The sequence below is a fragment of the Vulpes vulpes genome, chromosome 16 (genome assembly GCF_048418805.1).
Source record: "Vulpes vulpes isolate BD-2025 chromosome 16, VulVul3, whole genome shotgun sequence".
Classification (NCBI taxonomy): Eukaryota; Metazoa; Chordata; class Mammalia; order Carnivora; family Canidae; genus Vulpes; species Vulpes vulpes.
In genome coordinates, this window is record NC_132795.1 from 9892812 (window position 1) to 9919886 (window position 27075).

Sequence of the window (27075 nt, forward strand, 5' to 3'; positions counted from 1 at the left end):
GAATTTAAACAATCTGCACAAGGAGAGAAAAGGGGCTTCATACAGATATTGGAATTGTTATCAACAGACAACACTCAGTTTCATTTAAGACAATCTTTTTTTTTCCACTTGGTACACGATGCATTAAAAATGAAAAAGAATGAAAATTGTTTCCTCAAAGTGAAAGAACCACAGAGAAATAAATGTAATGTCTAAAACATAAAGCTTCATGGGCATGATTATCCTTTCATTAAGATGTAAGCAACATTCTAGGAAATGTTGTGGTCCTAATTACAATATGATGGAATATACATTTGTCTCAGAAATAACTCACTTGAGAAATATGTAATATTCATTATAACAGCCAAAACTTTTAAAAAAACACAAATATGGTGTGTTATTTTTCGATATCTCATAAATAATACCTAAAGAGTTCAAGCCAGATTTTTCAAAAGAAGATAGGATGCTTTGAAAATTAGCTAACATTATGTATAAATTCCATTCATATGTATTTTAGTGAAGAAATTCATATATATCTATGGAAATAATTTCTTTAATAGTTCTTTAATAGTTAGAGACTAGGGGCACCTGGATGGCTTAGTTGGTTTGGCCTCTGACTCTTGGTTTCAGCTCAGGTTGTGATTTCCCAGTCATGGGATCAAGCCCCGTGTTGAGCTCCATGTTCAGTGCAGAGTCAAGGCATGAAAGTTTCAATCCAAGCCATAGAAAGTTAGATGCCTCTAGTGCTCATGTGCTATCCTAAACCTGATTGTTTAGTTTCTTCTTTGTTTCTATCCCTTGCTTCATCTCCGCTCTGAGAAGAGTGGCCTGAGTTGAACATGAAACACTCAAGGTGGCAACAGGCAAAGGATCCCTCTATCCATTCTGGACCCATATTCTCAGTCCTGGGCCATGAAAAGCTGAGTGAGGCCCAGGGGCTGCAGAACCCCATATGCTTATCTCTGGTTTGCAGACCCAAGAGTCCAGTCAAGGCAAGAGTCACTCAGTTCCCCATTAGAGCTCTACGTTTTCAAAGGTTGTGGCATGACAATCCAAACCATTCAGCAAACAACTCTAGAAAGGGAATAGAGAGAAAAACAAGCACATGCAAAGAGGATAAAAAGGTCACATGCCAATTGGACAGAGAAGGTGGAAGGATTTGGGGAAAATCTGGCACATTCAGGCTATATTTACTGGATACAACATTTAGAAAAATCAATTTTAATTCTAACATCTTTTTAACTCCATCAACAGAACCTCAAACACAGCAATGACTTCTTCCTTCCTCAGCTACCCTTTTGGCCAGAATGTTTAGTCTAGGAAGAATTAACAAGCTGCTAGAACAAGAAAGGAGAATCATGAGGGATGAGGAAAAGGTTGAGACATATATCCAGCAGCATAAATCACCTGGCTGCTTTCTCCAAGAGTCAGGTCATTCCGCTTCATACAATAGGTCATGAGGATAATGGTGCTATGACATAAGTCCCAGCACAATTTTGGTGCGATTGGTGAAATTATTCAGAGCTGGGAGGCAGAAATTATACTGTTCATTTTGGCTCCAAAAAGATGTTCAAGCATACTTACTGCTCAGTTTATCCAGCAACTTCAATCCTTCCTCTTTGGATGCCTTGTAACACTTCCTTATTTTAACCAATTCATCCTTGTAGGCTCTATTTTCATATAAGGCAGCCAGGGTCTCCAGATCAACCAGAGTCATCCACATTGAAAATGACCTGTTGTAATCCTTAGTTTCTAAATGCAAACTAGGTATCAAGATTCCCACAGTTTGAGATTGTTTTCCATCCAATAACTTGAGGATCTTTTCAACCTTTTTTTTTTCCTTTCGGTCACTGACAGAGGTTTTTTTTCTTCTGATTTGCATCTTTGGAGAATAAATACTCAAATTCACTAGTATCCTGAATAGGAACTTCCTTCTAAGGAATCACAGAAAGTTGGTGTATCATTTTGGCTTTTTAAAAATCACTTATTTGTATTCTAGTCAAGTAAAAAGGCTTCATGGGACAACTTGGCTCAATGTGTGGCCTCCAAGGACATTGGATGGAAGAAAGGCCAACTCTGGAAAAAGAGTCCAGGAGGAGGTGGGAGTGCATGTCCTGGGGGTGTTGGAGCAGGAGGAGGCCCCCACTCTTGGGCAGAGTATGGGAGTTGGGAAGTGGTAGCAGAGGAGTTGGAGGCCCAGCACTTGGTGGCAGAGGAGGTGGTGGAGGTGGTGGTGGAGGTTCTGATGGCAAAGGTCCAAGTCCAAGTAGGAGAGAAGGGCGGGGGGGAGGGATGGCTGCTGGTAGGGGTTTTGTGGGAAGGGAAGGTGATGACTTTTGCTGACTCAGTGAGATGCCTTCCACAGACTGAAGTGGTACCTGGATGGCTTTGTTGTCATTTGGGGGAGACAATTGGCTTAAAGAGGAGATATTCGGCTTTTCGGGTATTATCTGGTTACTTCTGGTTATCTTGCCCTCACTTTCACAGGTTTTGAGGAAAGTCTCTTTGTCTGGATGCACACATTTCTGTGTGTCTTTGGAGAACTGTTATTTTCAGTGGAGATACACATATCTCTCATCTCTTCACATTCTCCTCACCACCAGTGTTCTAGATTGTGTTTGAGATTTTCATGAGTAAACAATGCATGCTCACGTTGGATATGAAATGCCTAAAGTTCAAGCCGAGCCTGTAGGTTTTCAATTTCAACTTTATGTTCCCTCTTCAAGTAAAATATTAGCAGTTTGGTATTCTGCTGTGGTGTACTTCAATCCCACCTTTTCTTCTGTGTCTTTCATCTTTGGGGGTGGTCAGACAGCTTGGAGTCTGCCTAGCATCCTATCGTTCTCCGCTCAGCAGGGCTGGCTGTGGTCAGGCTTCTTCCTGAATGGCATCTTCCTTAAGCTCATTTTTCACATCTTTGAAATAGAGTCATGAGACCAAATAAAAGAGAAAGCCAGAGACCTCCTTAGGCTTTTCTTTCCATTTGAGTCTTATATCATCTTCCCTGCCTTTATGGCATGGCAATGTATTAGTTTATTATTGCTGCTATAACAAATGACCACAAACCTAGTGGCTTAAAATAAGATGGATTTATTCTCATCATATCACCTTCTCTTATTCTTTGACAAAACTTCCTTCTGCCTCCCTCTTGTAAGATTACATTGTAATCTTAATGTGATTACATTTAGGACAGATTCAGAGAAAACAAATAATCTATCTCAGGATCCTTAGTTTAATCATATTTACAAAGTCCCTCTTGTCATAGTAGGTAATATTTATAGGTTTCAGGGATTATAACCTGATATTTGAGAAGAACCATTATTCAGCCTACTAAATGGTACAAGTCTTATAATATATAATAATGTTGTCTTATTTCACTCTAAATATATGACCATAAATGACAAATGGCATTTGTTAATGCTCCACGATCCCACTATACTGTATACTTAGTCTGACACTATCCAAAATTAGTATTTCAAACCTCCTCCTTTTTCCAGTGATTGCCCTACCTCCAGCCTTAGCTCCTTTCCACTTATTCTCTCCTCTCAAATGATGATCCTGATAAAATAGATTCAGTGTAAAGCTTTCCCATTTTCATTACAGAATGTACCTGCCTACCTGTAACTAGGCTTATATCCATTCCCCCTCTGTTTTTTTTTTTTTTTTGCATTAAATGAAATGTCTCTATTCATATCAAATCTCTCTATTTGTGCTCTAGCTCCCACTGCTGCTCACTCCTCATGAACTTGGCTCCTGCAATTGTCTGCTCTCTTGCATCATCTTTACTGAATCAAATCCTAGCAGTATACATATTCTAAAATCTTCTTACTTTAGAAAACGAGCTTTTCTAAGCACACTTCCCTGCAGCTATAATTCCTCTTCTTGGTTCCCTTTCACAATACACTTATTGGAAGACACTGTCTATTGTCTGTCTTTTCTCCTTCACAGAGAAAGAGAAAAATGATTGACAGATTAAGAATGTATTTAGAGGACAGCATCAAAAACACTTGTTGATCTATTTGATGCAGCAGGTAAGTAAAAGAAAGGAACAAGAATAACTCCTAGTTTGGGTTTTTTTTTTTTTCACTTGAATAATTTTGTGCTATCATTTACCAAATTGATGAGTATAAAAGAGGAATAAGTTTAAGATAAAGTTGCAGAGTCAGTTTTTTTCATATAACTCCATTACTCAACTGAAATAGCTCTTAGAACAAGTGACCCCCATGCTCCAATGCTAATTTCAATAGCTATTTACTCTTTTAATTTTGCTGGATCTCCAGCTAAATAGTTGGTTATTTGCTTCTTCTTGAATGATTTTTTTGGAAATATTTTATTTATTTATTTGAGAGAGAGAGAGAGAGCATGAGTGAGCACAAGTTGGGGGGAACTGCAGAGGGAAAGGGAGAAGCAGGCTTCCCACCAAGCAGGAAGCCCAATGCAGAGCTCAATGAAGGATTCAATGCAGGGCTCAATCCCAGGATCCCCTAAGCCCCAGGATCATGACCTGAGCTGAAGGCAGATGCTCAACAGATTGAACCATTTAGGCCCTCCTTCTTGAACTATTTTTTCTTGGCTTCTGTGGCATCACCACTCTTTTTGGCTTTTCCCCTGCCTCACTAGGTATTTCTTATTTCCTTTCTTTGATTCTTCTATTATCTAAAACCCTCTTTCATCTAAATATTGGAGTGTCCCAGAGCTATGCCTTATATTCCCCCCCCCCCCTTTTTCTCTGTATAATGGCTCCTTAAATTATTTCACCTGGTCCCATGGCTTTACAATCCATATGCTATTGGGTCTCAAATATTAATGGCCACTGCTGACCTCTCTTCTGAACTCTAAACTCATATTTCCACCTGCCAATTAGACACCTCACTTGTATGTATAATAAGCATCTCAGACTTAAGATAGCCAAAACTTAACTATGATTGTATCTTTAAAAAATGAATGAAATCTTGCTGTTTGCAATGATGTGGATGAAGCTAGAGAGTATTATGCTAAGCAAAATAAGTCAGTCAGAGAAAGACAAATACCATATGGTTTCACTAAAGTATGGAATCTAAGAAACAGAACAAATGAGCAAAGAGAGAAAAAAAGCAAGAGAAAGGCAAACCAAGAAACTGACTCTTGACTGTAGAGGACAAACAAATGGTTGCCAGAAGGGAGATGGATGGGGGGATGGGTTAAATGGGTGATAGGGATTAAAGAGTGCACTTGTGATGAGCACTGAGTATTGTGTGGAAGAAGTGTTGAATCACTGTGTTGTACACCTGAAACTAATATTATACTGTATGTTAACTGCAATTTAAATAAAAACGTAAAAGAATAAAAGGACCCACGCAGGTACTCATTATCTAATAGATGAACTTGCCTTAATATCTTAATATTCTTCAAAGCACTTATTACTAAATGAAATTAATCATATTTTCCTATCAGCTGATCATCTCCCCACCCCAAAAAAAGAATATAAGCTTTCTGAGAATAGGGTACTAAGATGCCTTATTCATTCCTGATATCTAAGAAGCTAAACCAGTACCAGGTACAAAGTAGACAATAAACAGATATAAAATGAAAGAATGAAAAATGGAGGCTTTGGGAGCTGGTATACTGAGCACAGTTGAAGGAATTAGCCTAAAACAGAAATACAGCATTTTTTTCTTTGCTACCTTATTAGTGTAGATAATTTGGTAAATGAGGAAAGTAAGGAAATTTTAGAGAGGTTCTTCTGATGGTCATTGTTTGGAAAAAGAGTAGAGGCATAACCTCCAACTAGTAAACTGGACCAAATTTAATCTACAAATGTGTGTGTGTGTGTTTTAGGTTTTTTGTTCTTTTGCCTTACACAGAGCATGAAAGAATGAAATAAATTTTAATATTTATTAGTTAAGAGATTTGACATGATAAACACATATTTCTAGCTTTTCTTTCGTGAATCAAACCCCTGACAGCCCTGGGCCCATGTTCTAGCATGGCAACTATCTAGTTGAGGTGAATAGCAGCTGCCCCATTTAGATAGGGTCTACAAGTGCCCACCGTGTCCACTTCACTCATTTCACCCTGTCTCAGGCCCTGCGCACTTAGAAAAGCAACCAACTTAGCATGACACTAAATAAATGTTCTACCACAAAAACTCTATAATCTCAAGTCACTCTGTATATAAAGCTTCATTTCCACAGGGGAAACTTGGTACTTTTTTGACTCTACTTAACACTCAGTTGCCATAAGACTCCATTCTGTAAGGAAAATAAAGTAGAATAGGGGTAATTTTAGGTTAGAATCTGTTAGTAGCACTGTAAATTATTTAGCAAATGACATCATGTATTCTTGTTCAATGCCATTGTTTTGTGGGTTTTTGTTTTTTTTTTAAGATGTGCAGGTTGCATGGTGCGAAGGTAAATAAAACAGAAATAGTCTCGTCTATAAAGCAAACGTGTAAAACATGATTTTTCGGTGTGCTGCAGCGTGCTGCTTGGTCTTAGCTTCAGCTTTGTTGCAAATATAGGCTAAATTTTAGCCTTTGCCCTTTGCTCACGTTATGACATGTCAGTCTGTATGCTGATTCTGTCCTCTCTCTCCCCAAACGGATGTTTCTATGTACCCCCAATAGTTATGCCTCATTGCTTTAAGCTGCATGTGCTCAATGACTACATTCATTGAGCATGAGAATTGATAAACTGTCCAATCACACTTGTAAAATGTTCAAATTGAGAAGGAGTCAAAGAGGATTAATATAAAATTTACATACATTCTAAGCTTACAGAAGCATGTTCAGCATTTTTCTTTGTTATGGTTTGTTTAGGAATGCATGTTGACATGTGAAATAGAAGACAAATATTGATGATTCTTTTACAATGACATCAAGATTCTGGTTATATATCAAAAATAAATCTACCTAAATGTTTTTAAAATTCAGACCCTGTGGTTTTAAAAGGTTTTCAGTGAACATTCTTAAAAAGTACTTTTTTTCCTTAAAAACTCATGGCCATTCTTCATATCACTTACTTAACTAAGAATTGAAATATAGTTTTCAAGATAAAATGTCTTTAAAGAAATAGTAAGACATCACTCTTTCACAGAAAGCAATTTGAGCTGCATTTGGACACCAAACATAAGTCAATGTCTATCTCTTTCTCTTTTTTTAAAAAAAAATATATTTTAAACACAAATTCAGGTCAATCTCCAGCAGATATTCCATTAAATAACACCAAACTGGTGTTAATAAATGTATAGCTCCAATTATGTTAACTTTTTAATCACCCAAAAAGGGTATTGTAACAAAGCCTTCTATTAAAAAATCATGGCTACATCCTTTTCATTTTAAATTCTATTTTGTTACTTTTATTTTTTAAAAACCTTAGAAAGTTTTATTTATTTTTTATTTTTTTAAGCTTTTATTTATTTATTCATGAGAGACACAGAGGCGGGGGGGGGGGGTGGTACAGGGACATAGGCACAGGGAGAAGCAGGCTCCATGTAGGGAGCCTGATATGGGACTCAATCCTGGGTCTGCAGGATCACAACCTGAGCTGAAGGCCATTGCCCAACCACTGAGCTATGCAGGCATCCCTATTTTGTTACTCTTGAATAAAAATATTTAGGTCTTTTGTTCAAGATGACTTCATAAAATTTTATATTAATATAAAATCACTACCAAGAGCCTTACAATTTTCTAATATTCAGAAATAATTTCAAGTAGTTTCTATTTTTCCTAACAGTTACCTTCCAGTTTGCTATTTATAAGCCCCTAAATTAGAAGACACTCTGTGATATCTTGTTTTAGCATTTTGTTTTCTGGAATGGCCACATTTAAAGTGAATTTGTGATTATCTCTAAAATTATTCTTGTTTAACTTTTTATAATAGAATGCTTTGTTCATTCATGCTTTATACATGTATTTATTGAATCCCAATTGTGCAGCAGGCATACTGTTCTAGGTAATTGACATATATTATGGAAGAACACAAATTGGCATCTTCTTAGAGTTTTAATCTGGTGGAGACTGCCAGACAAAAATGAGTATGAAACATAATAAATTGGTAAATCATACAATCTGTAAAGAATAATAATTACTCAGAATAAAAAGGAAAAATAGAGCAGGGGATATGAAATTAAACAGGACAAAAGGGATTTTCAGTTATTCTTCACTATAAACTACTCCAAAACTTAGTGGCTTATAACAACTTATTATTACCTCCTATAATACTGTGTTTTAATGGGACTCAGTTAGTTGGTTCTTGCTTGAGTTCCTCATGTGCTTGCAGAAAGATACTAGCCAGGATGCCTGGGTGGCTCAGCAGTTTAGCGCCGCCTTCAGCCCAAGGCGTGATCCTGGGGTCCCAGGATCGAGTCCCACATCAGGCTTCCTGAATGGAGCCTGCTTCTCTCTCTGCCTATGTCTCTGCCTCTTTCTCTGTGTCTCTCCTGAATAAATAAATAAAATATTTAAAAAATTAAAAAAAAAGAAAGATACTAGCCAAGACTCTTGTCTGGGCTACGGGGTCAAGATGACTCCATCACATGGCCAGCACCCCAAGTAAGAAGAAGTTACTGACCAAAAGAGCCTATACGTGACCTCTCCATGTGAATCTGGCATCATAGCATGGAGGCTGGGTTCTGAGAGAGAGAGCTGTCAGTGAACCATATTGAGAGCTAGTATTTCAAGAAGTGAAGCTGGAAGCTACAAAGCTTCCTCTGACTTAGCCCCAGGAGTTCTAGATTGTCATATTAGATACATTCTATTAGTTGTAAACAAGTCACAAGCCAGCCCAGCTTCAAGGTGGAGAGTTATATAAAGTTCATTGAGGGTCATCTTTAGAGACTAGTTATCATAAGTTATTACGGTTTTAAGTAAGATGATCAGGCTTATTGAAAATTTAAGTGTTTAAAAAGGGGAGTGAGGCAGGCAGACATCTGAAGAAAGATCCCTTTAAGTAGAAGGAAAAACTAGTGTAAATGCTTTAAGGCAAAATCATGCATACCAGATTTGAGGAGTTAAAAAGAGCTGTAGTGGAGTGGGTGAAGGGAGTAAAAGATGAGGTCAAACATCATGCGGGCCAGATTGGTCAGAGGGAAAATCAACCACTAGATTATAACACAATGATGGTCATTGGTGACATGAAAAGAAGTTCAGAGGGAGTGAAGCCAGATTGGAAGGGGTATAAAGGAGAAAATGAATGAGGTAATTGAAAGTATAAACAATCTTTCCAGGAGAAGACAGACCCAGGAGTCTGAAGAGGCCAAGGTAACTAATCTCTGTAGGACAGCATAGTGAAAAGAGAACAGCAGGGAGAAAACTCTAGAAATCTGCACACCATTTCCCCTTGAGTATTTGGCTGGGTACTGATCACCACATGTTTCTGAAGAAACAACCCAAGGCTATGAGAATACTTGGAAGGATTAGAGGAAATAATGTTCAGAGCTCATACAGGTCTGGGAATAGTAAGTGTTTTTCAGACAAGGAAACACATAATTCATGGGGCAGTTGAGAAGAATGCTCAGAATGATCCTGCCTGTGGGACAACAAAAGCTCAAAACTAAATAATATTCTGTTTCTATGTAAGTTTAAAAACAGAACCCAAAAGAATCAACTTGTGTCTAAGTAACTTAACTATTTCCAAGAATAAAGCTAAAGAATATTTATAGGATAACAAAAATATCCGGCACCCAAAGGTAAAATCATAATGCCTAGCATACAGTAAAAAATTACCAAATATGCAAAGAAGTATGAGAATCTGAACCATAATGAAGAGAAAAATATATCAGTCAATAACAATCCAGAACTTAGTATTTAAATATATTTCAAAGATAATTGATGTTTTTTGACATATATAAAATAATAAGAATAACAATAATAACAGAAAGGTTAGGAGAAATGTAAGAGTGACACATTCTTATAAGCTACTTAACACTGTCTGTGAAGCGGTACATCACTTAATATTACTTAAAGGTAGAAACAACCACTAACATAATCATAGCTAATAAGCCACCAATGCACATAAAGTGGAATAGTAAAAATGTTCAGTTCAAAAGAAGGTAGAGAGAGAAAAACACAAAGAACAAATAAGACAAACATAAAGCAAGTAGCAAATAGTTGACTAATACTTAACTATGCCAATAATCACGTTAAATGTATATAAAGTCAATATTCCCAATTAAAAGGCAAAGATTATCTGACTGGATAAGAAAGCAAGATGCAATTATTTGCTTCCTCTGCAAGGAACCCGCTTTAATGCAAAGATAGAAATAAGTGAAAAATAAAACAATGGACAATGATATGCATATTAATAATAAGCAAAAGAAAACTGGAGGGGTTATATTCATATTAGATAAAATAGATTTCAGAGTACTAAATACTACCAGAGATAAGGATGTCATTATACAGGGGCACCAGAAAACTTCTGGACTTGGATATGTTCATTATCTTGATTCATGGTAATAGCTTCATGGTATATCAATCAAAACTATTGAACATTATATTTTTAATATGTACATTATATGTCAACTATATCTCAATCATTCTGTTGCCAGCAACCAAAAAATAAATAGATGGAAGAAGTAGTATATTTGATGCTAAGGAAAATGATCCAATATAGATTGAAAACTTAATGTAAAAGAGAGGAGAGAATTTCTGGAGTGATGTCCTTGAGCAAGTTTGCTTTTTAGTAATTTATTTATGATTATTAAATCCACCACCTTGTTCCCACTGACACTCTTCTTAGCCATTATCACTACTCTTGTCCAAGCTACTATTATCTCTTTTTTTTATACTGTTTAAATCCTTTGCTTTGAGACTAAAAACAAAACTCCTAAAAATGGCCGTTAGGACTCTCCATGGTCCTTACCTATTGCTCCATCTTCTCTTCAGACTGACTTACTCTTATTGTCATCTTTCATCTATACCAACCTGCCTTCAGGCCTTATATTAGCTTCCTAAGGCTTCTGTAACAAAGTACCACAACTGGATGGCTTACAACAACAGAAATTTACTGTTTCACAATTCTGGAGTCCAGAAGTCCAAAATAAAGGTGCTAGCAGGGCCATGTCCCCCCTTAAGCATGTGAGAAAGTTGTGCTCCAGGATTCTCTCCTAGCTTTTGGTAGCCTCAGGCATTCCCTGACTTAAAAGTTATCTTCTCCTCGTGTCTTTTCACATAGTCTTCTCTCTGCACATCTGTATCCAAACATCCCCTTTTTATAAGGGGACTGGATTAGGACCAACTATAATAACCTCATTTCAACTTTGTTAAATCTGCAAAGACCCTATTTTCAAATAAGGTCACATTCTTAGATACTAGGGATGTGGACTTTAGCATATCTTTTTGGGGTAAAACAATATAATCTTTATTGAACTCTTATTTTGTCTTTGGGCCTTCATGCAGCTCTTCTGCCTAGGCAGATCTTTTTCATATTCTTTATACCAATAATTCCTACCAATACTTCAGATCTAAACTCAAGGGTCACCTCTTCAAGCCTTCCTTGACTTCCCTACTACATCAAATCCCCCAATCAAAGACTCATATAGTCTTGGAAATCTCTCCCTCATAACACTTGCTAGAGCTACAAATTTGCATGATAAGACTACTGAAATATGTACACATTATGCACATTATTTACCAGTAAACTGGTAAACCCATGAATATAAGCAATGTGTCTGTTTGTTTACCATTTTATTTCTATCACTTTGCAGAATACAGAGAACATAGTACATTATCAGTAAATATTTGTTATATAATGAATAAACTTATTTTTAATTAAATACGTTGCTAGTTAATGATTTCAAGTAACACAGAAGCCTTAAAAGACATTTTTATTATTGCTATGAGAGAACAAAAGAATCATGAAGGCCTGGCAATTTCATTAATTAATCAATTGATTAATTCATTAAATATATAATTTAGGTAGAACCTTAACAAGTTTTTCACTAGTTTATATTGCAATAAGTTGGACATACAAAGTGGTCTATTTCATTTTTCAAATGAAATTAATTTTGTTCTAATATATGAATCAATATGAAAGTTAAGTATAAAATCAATTCTGGAATGGTTTTCATTTGTCCCCTATTTTTCTGGTTGTGGCACATATTGAAATTAGTCTTGGCTGTGTGTATGCTCAGATCTAGTTTTAATTAAAAATCTTCTACATTTCTTTGCACACTGTTTGCCTTTAGTATAAACTTTTAAAAAAAGACTTATAATATCTCATTTCCTAACTATGAATATGCATATACACACCACATAACATACAAGTTAGGACCATATTTTAGTGCTATAACTGATTGATATTCTGAGCTTTATTAACAAGCAAATTTGGCTTAATTAATCTTTAATGAAATGCCAGTATTGACAGGATAACTTGAAGCTTTTACAAGCTTTTTTGTACCCTGGTAAGTTTCAATATGACAGGCAATGCTGACAACTTTTATCAGCTGTCAATTCAGTGTTGTCAGTCTGGAGTCAGGATGAATTTATTTTGTGCACTTAGAAAACCACAAATTGAAGAAAGAAGTGGTGGTTAGAACAACACAGAATCCTTTCCTAAGTTTGAAATTAGAATATTCTGAAATTTTCTATAAACTAAATATTAATTGTTACATAGGAGTATTTAAGGATTTTTTCAAATTCAAAGGAAAAAATCAAATGAAAACTTTTCATAGTACATTGCCCTAGTTACTCCAAATGTAACATTGCTAAATATCTACCTAATCATATATACATGCATATAGGATCAGTAATAAGACATAACAAAACTAAAAGATCCTAAATTCTATACCTGGGATATGATTTGCAAATATATGATCTTCACCTTGAAAGTAAGGTGATACAAGAATAAAATACATTTCAAAAAAAAGAATAAAATAAATATAAATATATAGAAAATGATTCATTGTTTTCAATGAATTATTGAAATATACACATTTTGCATGAGAAGTAGTATTTAATTCAAACTTGTATTTTATAACATGTCTCCTTATTAGGTGATTTTTCTCCCCAGGAACAATTTTATTATTTTAACTCTATGAGCTTCCTATGTTTTTTTTTTTAATCAAAACCTGTGTTTCCACTAATAAAAAGTCTTGCCTATCCTTAAATCAACAAGTGAGTTATTTGTAATATTACTAAAAAGATTATTAATCCATTGTTGGCACTCCCCATTCAGTTTGTGGCTTTAAGATATTGATATGTCATACGTAAGCCAGTCTGTTTGTCTGTTTTTCTACTCTGTAATTCCATTAGGTAAAACATAATAGCTATATTCAATTTCTTGTAAGCAACTGAATCAAATAACTAACTGTAAAGAAATCAACAATATCACCATAATCAAAAGTATATGTGATTGAATGGGTTACAGGGGATTAAAAAGAGCCATGAGACTTAATTCCTATCCTCCAAGAGGTTATAATCTGGTTTGGAAAACAGACAAATGCAACAAAACATATATGAACACTAAAGGTTATTATTATCTTTTAAAATCTTGATTTCCTACCCTGTAATTTCAGTCTTTTGTGTAGATGCAGAACTTTCTAGAGAGCTATTTCCCCTTTTGTCAAGCGGTAGGACAGATACGTAGCAGACATGAATTGAAGGTATGGCTTTGAAGAAAATTCAGAAGGGATAGCCAGTAGATAAGGTGGTTTGTTGAAACTGGTGTTTCGTTAGGATCATTTGGGCTGGGCATCGGAGGCACAAAGACAGTCTGGAGGAGTCTGAGGACAGCTTTAACAGACCCACACTGAAAGGAAAGCTGCCTGGACGAGGGTAATGGCTGTATATTTCAAAAGGAGAGAGAAATATTAAGAAAAAAGACAACATATTTAGAGAAGAGGAGGCAGAGAGCAGGAGAAAGAGCAAAAAGACAGGGCGATTCACTCATTTGACTTAATGAATGAGAGATTACACTTTTATTTTCTGAAAGAGAAAACTGCAGAGGGCACCTGATTTAATGCTTTGAGGTATTTTGCTATGCACATTGTGGGAGGTCCTGCTTCCCATACCTTTCCTCACTGAGAAAATCTTTGCTCCCAGTATCTGCTCAATTGTTTAGCCATGTTTTATCATATGTCTCCACATGTACCGCAGCTAAAGCTACACATAATCAGAGTGTATGCCTGTTTTATATTATTCATAAACCTGCCATAAGCATATGACTTAGCCTGGTGTTAATGCCTCTGCAAGAATGCAAAAGTTTAAGATAGACACCTTCTTAAGAATTTGATACTAGAAGCACAGAAAGAGGTTGCCTGTTGTTAGTAGGCATAAGAACTAGAAAGTCAAGTACTTCTAATGAGCATCCAAAATTATTATTAGGAAGAGGAAGAGTCCACAAAGAGCAAACCTCCAAAATACATAGTTGCACAGATAGGGAAGGAGAGACCATTTTTCAAGAACACACAATAAAAATTGGGTTCCTAGTATCTTGCTATAATTCTGGGACTTGGATTTCCTGAGTCCTTGTGTTTTGTCTTTATAATAAAACACCATTTTTAAAACTACCAGAGAGGTATTTGTTCCTCATAAACAGAAGATGACATGGTTTCTCTTTGTATCATAAAGCCTAAAACTAAGGCCTGATACTATGTGCTGCCATGACATCTGGTGAAACTGGGAAGGCCTACTTGCAAGCACCCCTCATAACTCTGCTCCCCTGAATAATGTCTTTTAACCAAACAAGTCTTATCAAAGGGCTAAGTACAGTTTCTGTTTATCCCTGAGTCATGGGTTTTGGTTCCTTGCTAGCTATTCAAAGAAGCCAATCATATCCTCCCTTGGGAATCAGGGGTCATCCTACCCTCCTGACATTATACAACCTGCCTTCCACAGCCCCTGGTTCACACTGCTCCAGATTATAACCCCCAAGTGGCCTAAAGTGGTATCCTGTGCCTTCCTTCCTAGGCTAGGAGTTTATGTGCTAATTTGCTATGGATCTCAGGTGGGTGTCAAGTCTTTGGCTACCCTCATAATCCAAGTGAGAATCTTTTTCTCACTATGGATGAAAACCTTTAGTGTATGTATCTGAACTCTATAGGCTTGGTGAGTAAGGGTCCTCCCATTTAACAACTTGTTAAAACACAAACAAACAATTTTTAAGTACTCTATATTTCTCTAATATCATTATTACATTCATTTAGAAATGTTAGTTCTAAGTAACATATAGCCACAAAATTAATAGATAGTCTGTCTACCCAAGGTAACTTTACATTTTCATCATAGTTAAAATGGCAAACACATAAATCACTGAACAATAATGACTTGTGAAACATAGTTAGGGCAAAAGATTTAGAAAGTGAAAAAATTTCTTCACAGGTGCTTTTTAAACATACTTATAGTTTCAATGCCATCTGGTAGGAGTGAAAAAGAAAATTAAGGCAAAATTACAATTGTCCTTAGTATCAGGACTAGCAGTGCAGTTTTAAATCAAATTGTACAATTTATTTGGCTGGTTCTACTTTCTGGAGTACTAGATTTGCAAGGAAGTAGCAAGACTACAAAAGAATATAAATTTTCAATTATTATCTGACTCTAAAAAAGCAATTCAAATTCTTAGAGAAAGGCAAACAAACAACATTGTAAGTAAAGAATACTTCTTGCAAAGTTTCCAGAAAAAGCAATTTTTATGATTATAGAGCATAGGTAGTATTAAGAAAACTCATAAATCTGTTTCATGTCACAGAACTTCAGACTAAGCTTAAATTGATATTTAAATCTACATTAAAAATTGAGCCCCCATCCATTTCCGCCCCCCCCCCCCCAGTAATCCATTTTTAAAAGCTTATTTGCATCCAGGAAAAGTGCCCTTCATTAAGGAGGAATAAGGGGGATATTTGATGCTTGCCTGCAAGCAGGGAACCAGGAAGTGAGAAAAGGAAATAGCAACAGAAAGAAAAGGTGCACATTCCCCAGCTCAGCCTCTGCCTAAATGTTGCCCAAGCCCTGCTAGAGCGTGGTTGTAGGGAAAGGAATTGCCTTGTGTGCATCATCATGACTGGATCAGAGTTGAAGAGTTGAAGAGTAGTGTGTCCCTGCCCATTTCTGTGTTACACACAGCAAGGCTCTGGTGAGGTAAAACCAAAAAGGCAATAGTGCCAGTGACGATCTTTCTGTTTTGCACCTTTGGGAGCCAGAAGACGGCACCGTAGGCAGAAAACAGTGTTCTCCCTGGATGGTTCTGGGGGCAGTGACTGGGCACTGACCTCAACTGACACAGATTTTGTAAGGTCTGGGAAATTTTGGACTATAATAACTAACAGTTTTAGATTATAATGACTTATAAGAATCATCGTCATACCTTATTTGCTCCAAAATCTAATTACAAAAGAATCAAGGATGTTGTCATAGAGAACTGGACAAAATTTCAAACTATAAAATATTGTTAACTACAAAGTTATAACAGTAACTGTATATCAGTATTTGGACTGATACACAGTTGATATTATTATTTGATTTAGTCTCTCTATTCTGAAATACATATAGTAAATTACATTTGTTTAAAGTCTGTAACACTTCCCAGGTAAAGACAAATACTACATACTTTTCAATTAATTAATATGAATAATTTTAGAAACCTTTAGAAACAGGGCCAACTTAATGAAATAATGTTTTAAATGCCTCTATTTGTAAATGATACCTACAACTCTTAAGTATGAAATCTGTGGGCATTTTATATAGACTGCACTTTAACATTTTTTCACTTTTACAATAATTCAGCAACCTTGGGTAGAATGACTATTTCCTTTTAAGTTCTATGTATTTCTCAACTCCTTTTTTCTTTCCTTAATTTGTTGTTTTATAACAACTTAGTCTTATTATAATATTAATTCAGGCCTATAGCAAAATTTCAAAATTTAATGAAATGCATACAGTAATCATTTCAATCTCAGGTAGGATTGTCAACCACTGTTGACAATTTGGTGTATAATTTTCAAGACCTTTTCTGCATATATCTAAAATAAATAGTGTGCTTATCTGTGTATGAGCACAGTTTGTATGCACATGATGTTAAACTGTACCCTCCTCTGCAATATGCTTCTTTTCCCCACAATGAACAATATTGTAGGACATATGTCAGTATGGGTACATCCTTCTTTTTCTCAACTGTGTGATGTTTCTCTACATTGAAGTATCATAATTTATTTTTTCGAATCTCTTATTCATGGACATCATCCATTCTAATATCTAGACCCAATGTTAAAGTGAACCTGATAATGAATATATATTAGCAGTATAAGCCTCTTCGTCTACAATAACATAATGATCATATGTTTAATTAATCTGAGTAGTAACATTTTTTTAAATATTTTATTTATTTACTCTTGAGAGACACAGAGAGAGAGAGAGAGGCAGAGACAGGCAGAGGGAGAAGCAAGCTCCCCGCAGGGAGCCCAAAGCGGGACTTGATCCCAGGACTCCAGGATCATGCCCTGGGCTGAAGGCAGGTGCTAAACTGCTGAGCTATCCATGGATCCCCTGAAGAGTAACTTTTTGTAAAACTTTTTTTCTATTTCTAGAAATATAACTCCTATTTAAAAAGTATCCCTTTAATGATTGCTAGTTTCTATGGTGTTAGGAAAATACAGTTACAGATGAAGATCATTAAAGACTGTACCAGTCAGATAATTTCATGAGTGTGGTGATATTTATATCCTTGCACAACGGGGAGAGTTTAAATGTAAAAGATAAGAGATTGAATATTTCACGAAACAAATATCTATATGATCATTATCAGTAAAGGCAAGAAGTGGCAAAACTCTGAAATTTGACAAAAAGGAAACAAAGGAGCAAGTTATAGATCTTGATGAGAATCAGTCATTTGGAAGAGGTTTCTTGTGGGATGGGCAGACAATGCCATAATTTTTAAATATATTGAGGTGAGGCAAGACATTAACATAAATATTTTCAAAGGAATATGAAATATGATTAGGATTAGCTATTACAGGGTGAGGAGATACAGAAATGCATCTATGAGAATAGACTTAATGGGATAGAAAAGAAGAGAGGCATCAATAAGATGACACAGGGTATCCAAAAACATAGGAGCAGAAGAGTAATACAAGAAAAACAAATGGAATGCTAGAGATTCCAAGGAAGAAAATCTTAATCTAAGATGAGTTAATTGTCAAATGGTTAAAAGAAAGACAGAGAGAGAGAGAGATGAAAGAAGTATTTATTCTACAGGGAGCAAATATATTTAAATTATAAGAAGGATTGGGTAAGAAAAAGAAGGGAATTCTAGACCAGGGCACAGCAGGATAGTAATAGGCTCCCGAAAGCAAAAGGAAAACCATAAAGGGAAATGAAAAAATAGAATGACTCAACAGATTAAGAAATTTATGTTGAATACTTCACAACATTCTAATAAGCCATTCCTTCCTATAATCCTTTAATTGCCCCTCCACATTACTGAGGTCCATTTCATACATTAGTTTCTTAAAGGGAAAAGCCCATATGCATCTAAATTGTTTCCAGTCGCTTAATAACATCTTATGTGCTGCTCATCTATAATAAACATTTTTGGATAAATGATGATAATATTTGATCCACAATGAGCTTAATCAAAAATGGACTCAAGTCTTGGATCTGTACTCATTTGCTCTATGATTATCTTAAGTGAAGGACCCTTATTCTGCATCAGTGACATCTTGTCCTAGAGACTACACCAGTTATCAGACTGTCTAAATGAATATGCCTTGCTCACGGCTCTATATAGATCTAGCATCCTTGCAAGCACCCCAGCCTTGACTTAGTACATGAGTGGGGTGACTAATTCAAGTTCACCAAAATTTACAGGGTGTGATGGTTAATTTTACATGTCAATTTGACTGGATCCTGAGGTGCCCAGATATTTGGCTAAACATTATTTCTGGGTGTGTCTGTGATGGTGTTTCCAGACAAGATTTAACACTGGAGTCCATAAACTCAGTAAAACAGATTGTACTCCCCAATGTGGATGAATCCATTGAGGATCTGATCACAACAAAAGACAGAGGAGAAAATAATTTTCTTCTTCTGCCTGAGTCTCTTAGCTAAGATATTACTCTTCTCTTGCCATCAGCTTACCTGGTTCTCAGACCTTCAGACTTAGCCTGAGCTATACACCACTGATTTTTCTGGATCTCCAGCTTGCAAACAGACCTCCATAATCATGAGTCAATCCTTCGTGTGTATATTAAAGGATGGATAGAGAAAGAAGGCTTGTAGGAGAGATGACAGGGAGTGGAAGGCAGCAGAAGCACCTGAGAGAGAGACTAGGTTTCCAGGAAAGAGGTGGTAAGACCAGGAGCTTCAAAAAGTCTTGATTACGGGATCCCTGGGTGGCTCAGTGGTTTAGCGCCTGCCTTTGGCCCAGGGCGCAATCCTGGAGACCCAGGATTGAATCCCACGTCGGGCTCCCGGTGCATGGAGCCCACTTCTCCCTCTGCCTGTGTCTCTGCCTCTCTCTCTCTGTGTGTGTGTGACTATCATAAATAAATAAAAATTAAAAAAAAAAGTCTTGATTACTATTCCAATCCACATCCCAATACTGTGCTTCTTCTCTAGAACATGGCTTCTTACTCCAAGAGTCCTTGGAAATCTTGGCTCCTTACAATCAACTGACATCTCTAGAGATGAAATTGGGCCACCGTTTCCTGAACCTCCAAGAACCATGTACCTACCATCTTTAGAATGGCTATCATAGCCAAACCCCAACTGTTCTATATTTTCCTTAATGTTTTCTTTAAAATAACTTACTTTTGCATTTATATTATTTAGCATTATCTTAAACAATGTTGGTCAAAACTTCTTTTAAAAATAAGTAGTCATAATTTTTTAGTATGTTAAAATAAAGACACAATTATCCAAACAAAGACTATTCCATATTCCCTACCCCTTAAAATTATTTATGTAATTTTGGGCCTCTTTCAATTTGAAAATAATCTAGGAATTGTTCATGGATGATAGCAGGGAATAATTTTCAAGGTTATCATAATTAAAAGACACTTTGTAGTAACCATGTGGTGGTTCCTCACTTGTAGAGCCGCCTTCTGGAAATAACTGGAGAAACAATTCTGACATCCTTTGGTTTATCATGTGAAAATTACCTATATTTCTGTCTTAAAATTCCAATTTTGATTTAATTTTAATAGCTTTCATTTTGAGACATCCCAAAATGAACCCTAACATTTTAAAATATTGCAAACACATTAAAAACTAAATGTAACACAGACAGAGAGAAGTTTTATATTTGCATGCATAGGGTGAACAAATTAGTGCTCTGATGATCAATCTGCAGTAGTTAGAGTTAGCTTTGGAATATTAATGTATGTATTATCAGTATGTGAAAAGTCTCTCCTATTTTTCCTAGGACACACAAAGCATACTAAATATTTAAACTCAAGAAGAAAAACTTTGATTTTCAATGAGCTAAATATCATTGGAAAATTATCATTTTAGAAAAAAATCACAGTGATTTAAAATGAAAAAATAACCCTCTCTTCAAATTCTAGAGTATGACTGATATGACAATTTGTGAGAAATATTTTTACTTCTGTGACACGAAGCAAATTATTAGTATTAATTTTAAAAAATACTTAATAATAAAGTCACTCTATGCAACACATGATTACTTGTTCAACAATCTCAGATAAATTTTAAGAATTAGAGAAAGCACATTTGCTAAATGAAAAGTAAAATATCTAGGGGATCCCTGGGTGGCTCAGCAGTTTGTGCCTGCCTTCGGCCCAGGGCTTGATGCTGGGGTCCCGGGACCGAGGCCCACATTGGGCTCCCCACAAGAAGCCTGCGTCTCCCTCTTTCTATCTCTCTCTCTCTCTCTCTCCTCTCTCTGTGTCTATCATGAATAAATGAGTAAAATCTTTATTTAAAAAATCTAATTTTCACAGATTTCTAAATTTAATCACCCAGGAGGAAACAGAACAAAATCAAATGTTGCTAAGTAAAGGCTGGCTTCCTCAGGTTGCACCCAGGAACTTAAGAATCACTAAGTTTCTAATAATGCACAATTCCTATTGCAGGAGGTGGGCATAAAAGATGGAAAGCAAGTGAGAGATTCATGGGGCACTGGTGTTTGCAAGGAGAAGCAGACTATGCTAATAAGCTACTGCCTGGAGTTAAGAAATCCAGTTTCTTTTCATTCCAACAGAATACTTCTCATTAGACTCGGGGGCTTTTCACTCCTAATCTGAAAACCACTAGTCCTAGTGGAGGTTTCACATTGTCCTATTTTAGTATTGAGGAATATAAAGTTTGGGGAGTCTTAATGTCCTTTTTCTTCTTCATTTATTTTTGTTCATAAAAAAAGGCTCAACAGAACATTTATTTGGTGTTACCAACTATTATAGAGTTTTGTGCTTAACTATTAGTTTTCTATTTGTGGGTATTTCTGAAAACTCATTTTTAAAAATGAAGAAAGGATTTCTGTAGGCTTCTCATAGCTAAACTAAGATAAATGATGTTTTTCTTAGAGGCTGCCTTAGAGGGAATACCACAGCCAAAACAACAACGTCTTGTGACAAGAGCGGTAATAAGAATTTGAAATTTTTATTCTTCTATCCCAAGGCTCAAACTTTAATAGCCATGTAGCTTTGGTAATATGCTACTAATATGAATCACAGTTTTCTTAAAGAAAAACAAGATCAGATTAAGGAAAATACAGTATTCACATCATATCTATGAGTTAAGAATGCCACTGGGAAAGATTCCCAACTCTGGTTTAAAAATGTGAAAACAAATCTCCATCCAAACAAAATCAAATGGATTTTAACAATTTTTCTCAGCTAATGCCTCTAAACAAGAAAATATGCAACTCCTAAGTATTTTAAACCGTTAAGCAAGTTGTAAAATTTGCATTTTAATATAATAACAAAATTTATGGGCTATCTTCCAGAGACTTTTTTAAACACACATTTCTCACAAAATGTGCATTAATAATGCAATGTGCTACCCAAAGAGCTATTCTAAATATTAATTACACAAGAGTAAAATGAAAATATACCACTCTAAAGATTAAGTAGAATCCAATCTGTCAATAAAATTGTGTTGCCTAGCTTTAATTAAGACATTACACACTAATTTTCTTTAGATGCTCACGATCATAATTATTGCATGCATGGGTGAGTTCCTGAATTATTTTAATAGAATTTAGCATGTGTCCTTATGTTTCTAAGGCCAATAGCGTGTGAATTAAAAAAAAAAAGAAGCCCCCATATCAATACCAAAACATAGGAAATTAAATATAGATAAGATGTACTTTCATACACAGTACCCTATCTATGTACCTCACCACTCTGGGGAAAAAAAAAATTAAAGAGTTTTGAAAAAATTGAAAACAACAACATCCAGGAACCACATTTCTTCTCATCCCTTCCTATGTGAGGCATGTATTTCCTGTAACAGTTTTAGTAAGATGACAAAGCGATCAAGAACTCCTATATTTTCAGTATTTTGTAGTTCTACTGCTTTATTCCTTATTGTATCTAAGACAGGCACCTAGAATACAACTTTCCTACCCTTCTATTAATACTATAACTTGCTGAATATTAGATGAGAGAACTATCTTTAAAATCACTTGGTTTACCCAATTCACTTTACAAATGAAGAACCAGAAGTGTCAAGAACTAGACTTGCCCAATTTCCTAGAGCAGCTGTGAGAACCTGGTTTAGGGTCTCTGAGACCTCCTAACTCCCAGTGCAGTTTATTCTTTACAGCTCTGTTTCAAAACTTCTCCTGGATTCCCTCAGTACTATTTTATTTTATTTTATTTTATTTTATTTATTATATTATTTATAATATTTATATATATAATATATATATTTTTATATATTTTTATATATATTTTATATATATTATATATATATATATAATTATATTATATTTATTTATTTTATTTTACCCCCAAAGTCTGGCCCACATTCTGAATTTCCATAGTTCAGTTCAGTGACTGACACAAAAATATTATTCTCTATCCAAATTTGTGTCTATATTTTATTCCTTCAAATCATTTTATGAGAAATCTGAAGCTAGATGCTCAAGAATGAAAAGAATATGACCATGAGAGAACAATTAGCCTTTTCTCCATTGCCTTCCTCATTCATTATCTTATCTCAACAGGCAAGGGATCTTGGGATACATCAACACATTCTGCAATTTATACAGAAGTTCATTAAGCAACCAGACTAAGGTGCTTCCTTATAGCCACGTTTCCATTCCACCATAACTGCCACTCTCCTAGAAGATGCATGTATCTCTTCACATCCAGCTCCCCATGCTTTCCTTTCAGCTGGCTTCCATTTCCTGAGCTACCAAATCATGAACCATGTAGCCATGCCTCAATGTGACTCTTAGTTCCTCCTCCTCCTCCTCCTCCTCCTTCTGCTAACCACACCAAACCCTCTTTTATATTTATAAATAAAAGAAACTTGAATTTCCATGAAATTAGTATCAGTGGACCTTGTTTTATGCCCCCTGGACTAAGTAGATGAATAATAGTTCAAAGTGGATGAGGGCACTGGACTTGGTAAGGATCAAAATAATATAAGGTGAAAGTAGACTCTTTATTGGGATACTGGTGTTAGGCAAAGTTTGAAGTATCTTTATAAACTTGAACCAGCATTTCTAAGATTTCTCAGATTTTATAAGACTGAGCATGTAGGTGGCAAAACTGCTACTAATACTAGAGATGTTTTTTTCAGTTAGGAAAAACTAGACTAAATAGCCTCATCCAAACTGAAGTTGGTAACAGAGAGATAGTCAAATGATTAAATACAAATAAACAGTAACATGTCCAGAAATAAGATTATAGTGTCAGGCTATACTTTCTTCAAACAGACTTGAGAGAATGAAGACATTCCTCCATTATAAATGTTGTTTTTAACATATAGATGGCTTTATAGTGATAATTGTTCAACTGCTCAAACAAAACAAGTAGGAAAAGAGAAATTCTATCATAACAAAATAAAAACTATTACATAAAATGCAGTTTTGAAATAAATTTAGTTGTTCTGGCAAACTAAATTTCCAAGTGTGGGTTTTCAATTTTCAGATCTGATCCCCAAATAGGAAGATGTCCAATAGCCTAGTACCTAAGCGATGTGGATAGCAGACACCGTTGATATTAAATGTGATATGTTTACACATATGCTTATGCCGGAGAGATCACCAAAAACATAAAAATAAACAAGAAACAAAAACGCATAGACCTGTTGCTGAAACAAGTATGCTACATTTCATGTAGAAATGTATTTTTGAACTGTAAAATTCATTCAATTTGAAAGCAACACTGATTTTCACCTGCAAAGCCAGTGCAAGTCACTGGGAGATAAAACGATATATTCCTATTTTCAAAGCTCTGTGTGCGCTAAACTAAGTCATATAAGCAACTCCCAATCGTACAAGGCATAATGGAGTAATTGTTTAACTGGGATAATAGAATGTACATGAGTGCTCAGGGAAAGGAAAAGTACACTATGCACTGAGCGGGGTGAGGACATCAGGAAAGCACCAAGGTGATTCCAACACTATCACTGGGTTTTATAGGATACAAAGGATGTCAAAAAACTAGAAGAGTGGAGCTCATAGTCAACTGTAAGGCAATAATAATTTCAAAATGCACTTGCCCCAGTCTAAACCCTTGATTATTTCACATCCTTCCCTCAAAATGCTTTTTGGAGAGTCATCATGATTTCAATAAATGGCATCTATCAAGTTGACAAGGTTAGAAAAACCTTTCAAAAATTCATCACTAAATCCTATTAATTCTACTTTCTAAAACAAGTCTATCCATCCACCTCTCCTTATTCTTAGTCAAGTTTGGACTCTACCCTTGTTTATAACTGGTCCACCTGCTTCCCTTTGCCCCTTCTTATCCACTCCACACAGCAGCGAAAGTAATATCATAAAATGAAAATCAAGCAGTGTGATGCCTTTCTATTTGACTTTGAATCAAGTTTCCATAACATGAACTAGCTGTCCTGATCCTTCTCTGCATTCCAGCATGATTTCTCACCATGTTCCCCACTGATCATGATGCTCCAAGTAAACCTGGCTTGCTTGCTTTCAATTTCTTGAACAAGCTTGAGTTCCCCCCTCATCTCAGGACTTTTAACACTTGATTATTTTTGCACTGGGAATACTTTTTTTTCCCCTAACCTTCCCTGACTAGAGACTCCTTTCTCTTAATACTAAAACAATATTTTCTCAGAGTCCTAGAACGGACCAAATTCCAGTCATTATCCTCCTTTTATCATTGAATGCAATACTTTTTTTTCTTTCCTTTCAATATGTAACTACAGTATACATTTTTTAGAAATTTGATTCATTAATGTTTCAACATCACTATATTATAAAATACAACTTTTTTTTCTACAATTGCTTCCCGAATGCTCACTACAATACTTAAAAATATTTGAAGAATGAAGGAATAAACTGTTTAACAAACATTAGCACATCTACCTCTGAAATATCAATATATATCTTTTTCGTTGACTGGTAAGTCTTGTTGGAGAATATTCACCAAACTCAATCTTGGAGAAGCCAAGATTCCATGTGGCTCTGGCAGACATTGGCCACTGCTGGGCTTTATTGGATATTTAATCATTTGGTAAACTGCAGCCCCACCCCCACATAATACTTTCACAAGTAAATATAATGAAGTTTTAGGATTATTTCATGATATACTTTTAGAAATGTATTAAGGAAGCAGTGGACAGTATGTATACACTGACTCCTATCTCTGTCTTCATGTATAAAACTGGCACAAACTAGTGAAGGAACCGTCTGGGAAAGCCTCTGCTAGGCCTTAGGCATCCTCAGACGAGAAGAGCACAGTTCCACTCCCAAGCTCTGTCCACAGATAGGTGTCCCTCTTGTAACCATAAAATGACTCTGCTTCTCAAAGATGTCTCCCCGAAGTTCTTATTAATAAGAATAATGAGCTCTTACTTAATATCTTCTGGCACCTGCCCTAAGTGCCACAAAGTCATTTTACTTTAAACTTTGAATATAAGCTTTCTGCTTCCCTTTAACTTACTATTAATTATAATTACAAGATTCAAAGACAAAGGCCCTGTCACCTCATTCCCAAGTTAATAAGCTTGTGACTGGGTATTTTGTTTCCCAAAACCCCGGTTTCCTATTTCATAAATGGAGAATCACAATATCAATCTCACAGATTTATCATAAGGATTAAACAAAAGAACTTCATGAAGCCATTACCCTAGTTATCCATCACAAAATAAAATTTTAATAAATAATACTCTCATACTCCCTCTTCTTTTTTTTTTTTTTTTTTTATTTGGGAGGATTGGGTTGGGGCACAGGAGGGAGAGTGGAAATTTTAAACCTTTTTTTTAATTTTTATCTATTCATGATAGTCACACAGAGAGAGAGAGAGAGAGAGGCAGAGACACAGGCAGAGGGAGAAGCAGGCTCCATGCACTGGGAGCCCGACGTGGGATTCGATCCCGGGTCTCCAGGATCGCACCCCGGGCCAAAGGCAGGCGCCAAACCGCTGCGCCACCCAGGGATCCCCATACTCCCTCTTCTTCCTTAATCCAGTGAACAGAAAAACCAAATAATGACCTAATGGGAATCTGAGACAGTATTGAGTTTTTCTCATATGTGCTCAGCAAGAAAACAAAGAAATCTGGTCATCTTGAAAAGAAAGCTTTCCTCTGAAAAGGCAGAAAATAAAAAGACATTTTGAAAAGTAAAAATTCAGTTGGATTCTGGCAGCCCAGGTGGCTCAGCATTTTAGCGCTGCCTTCAGCCCAGGGTGGGATCCTGGAGCCCTGGGATCGAGTCCCACGTCAGGCTCCCTGCATGGAGCCTGCTTCTCCCTCTTCCTGTGTGTGTGTGTGTGTTTCTCTCATGAATAAATAAATAAAAATGAAAACATTTTTTAAAAAATTCAGTTGGATCCACTAGGAAGAAAGAACAGTGATACTTCAAGAGGGGTGCACTATGTAATCAAACTACCTGGAAAAGACTTCTGCTTCACTATTTACCAACTGGGTGAACTTGGATGAGTTATTTAGTGTATGTCTTCCTCAGCTTCTACATCTATAAAATGGAATTAATTTTCTCCTCATATACATAGAAAGCACTCATCAAA

At 35.9% G+C, this 27075-nt stretch overlaps 1 protein-coding gene and 1 pseudogene across 1 annotated transcript in view; both read right to left on the reverse strand.

Annotated features, from left to right (window-relative positions):
- The window catches only part of SPAG16 (sperm associated antigen 16), a 935138-nt gene that overhangs the window by 604994 nt on the left and 303069 nt on the right, over positions 1-27075 (reverse strand). The window lies entirely within an intron of this gene.
- LOC112922458 (formin-1 pseudogene) overlaps positions 1550-27075 on the reverse strand; it is a 90901-nt pseudogene continuing 65375 nt past the window's right edge.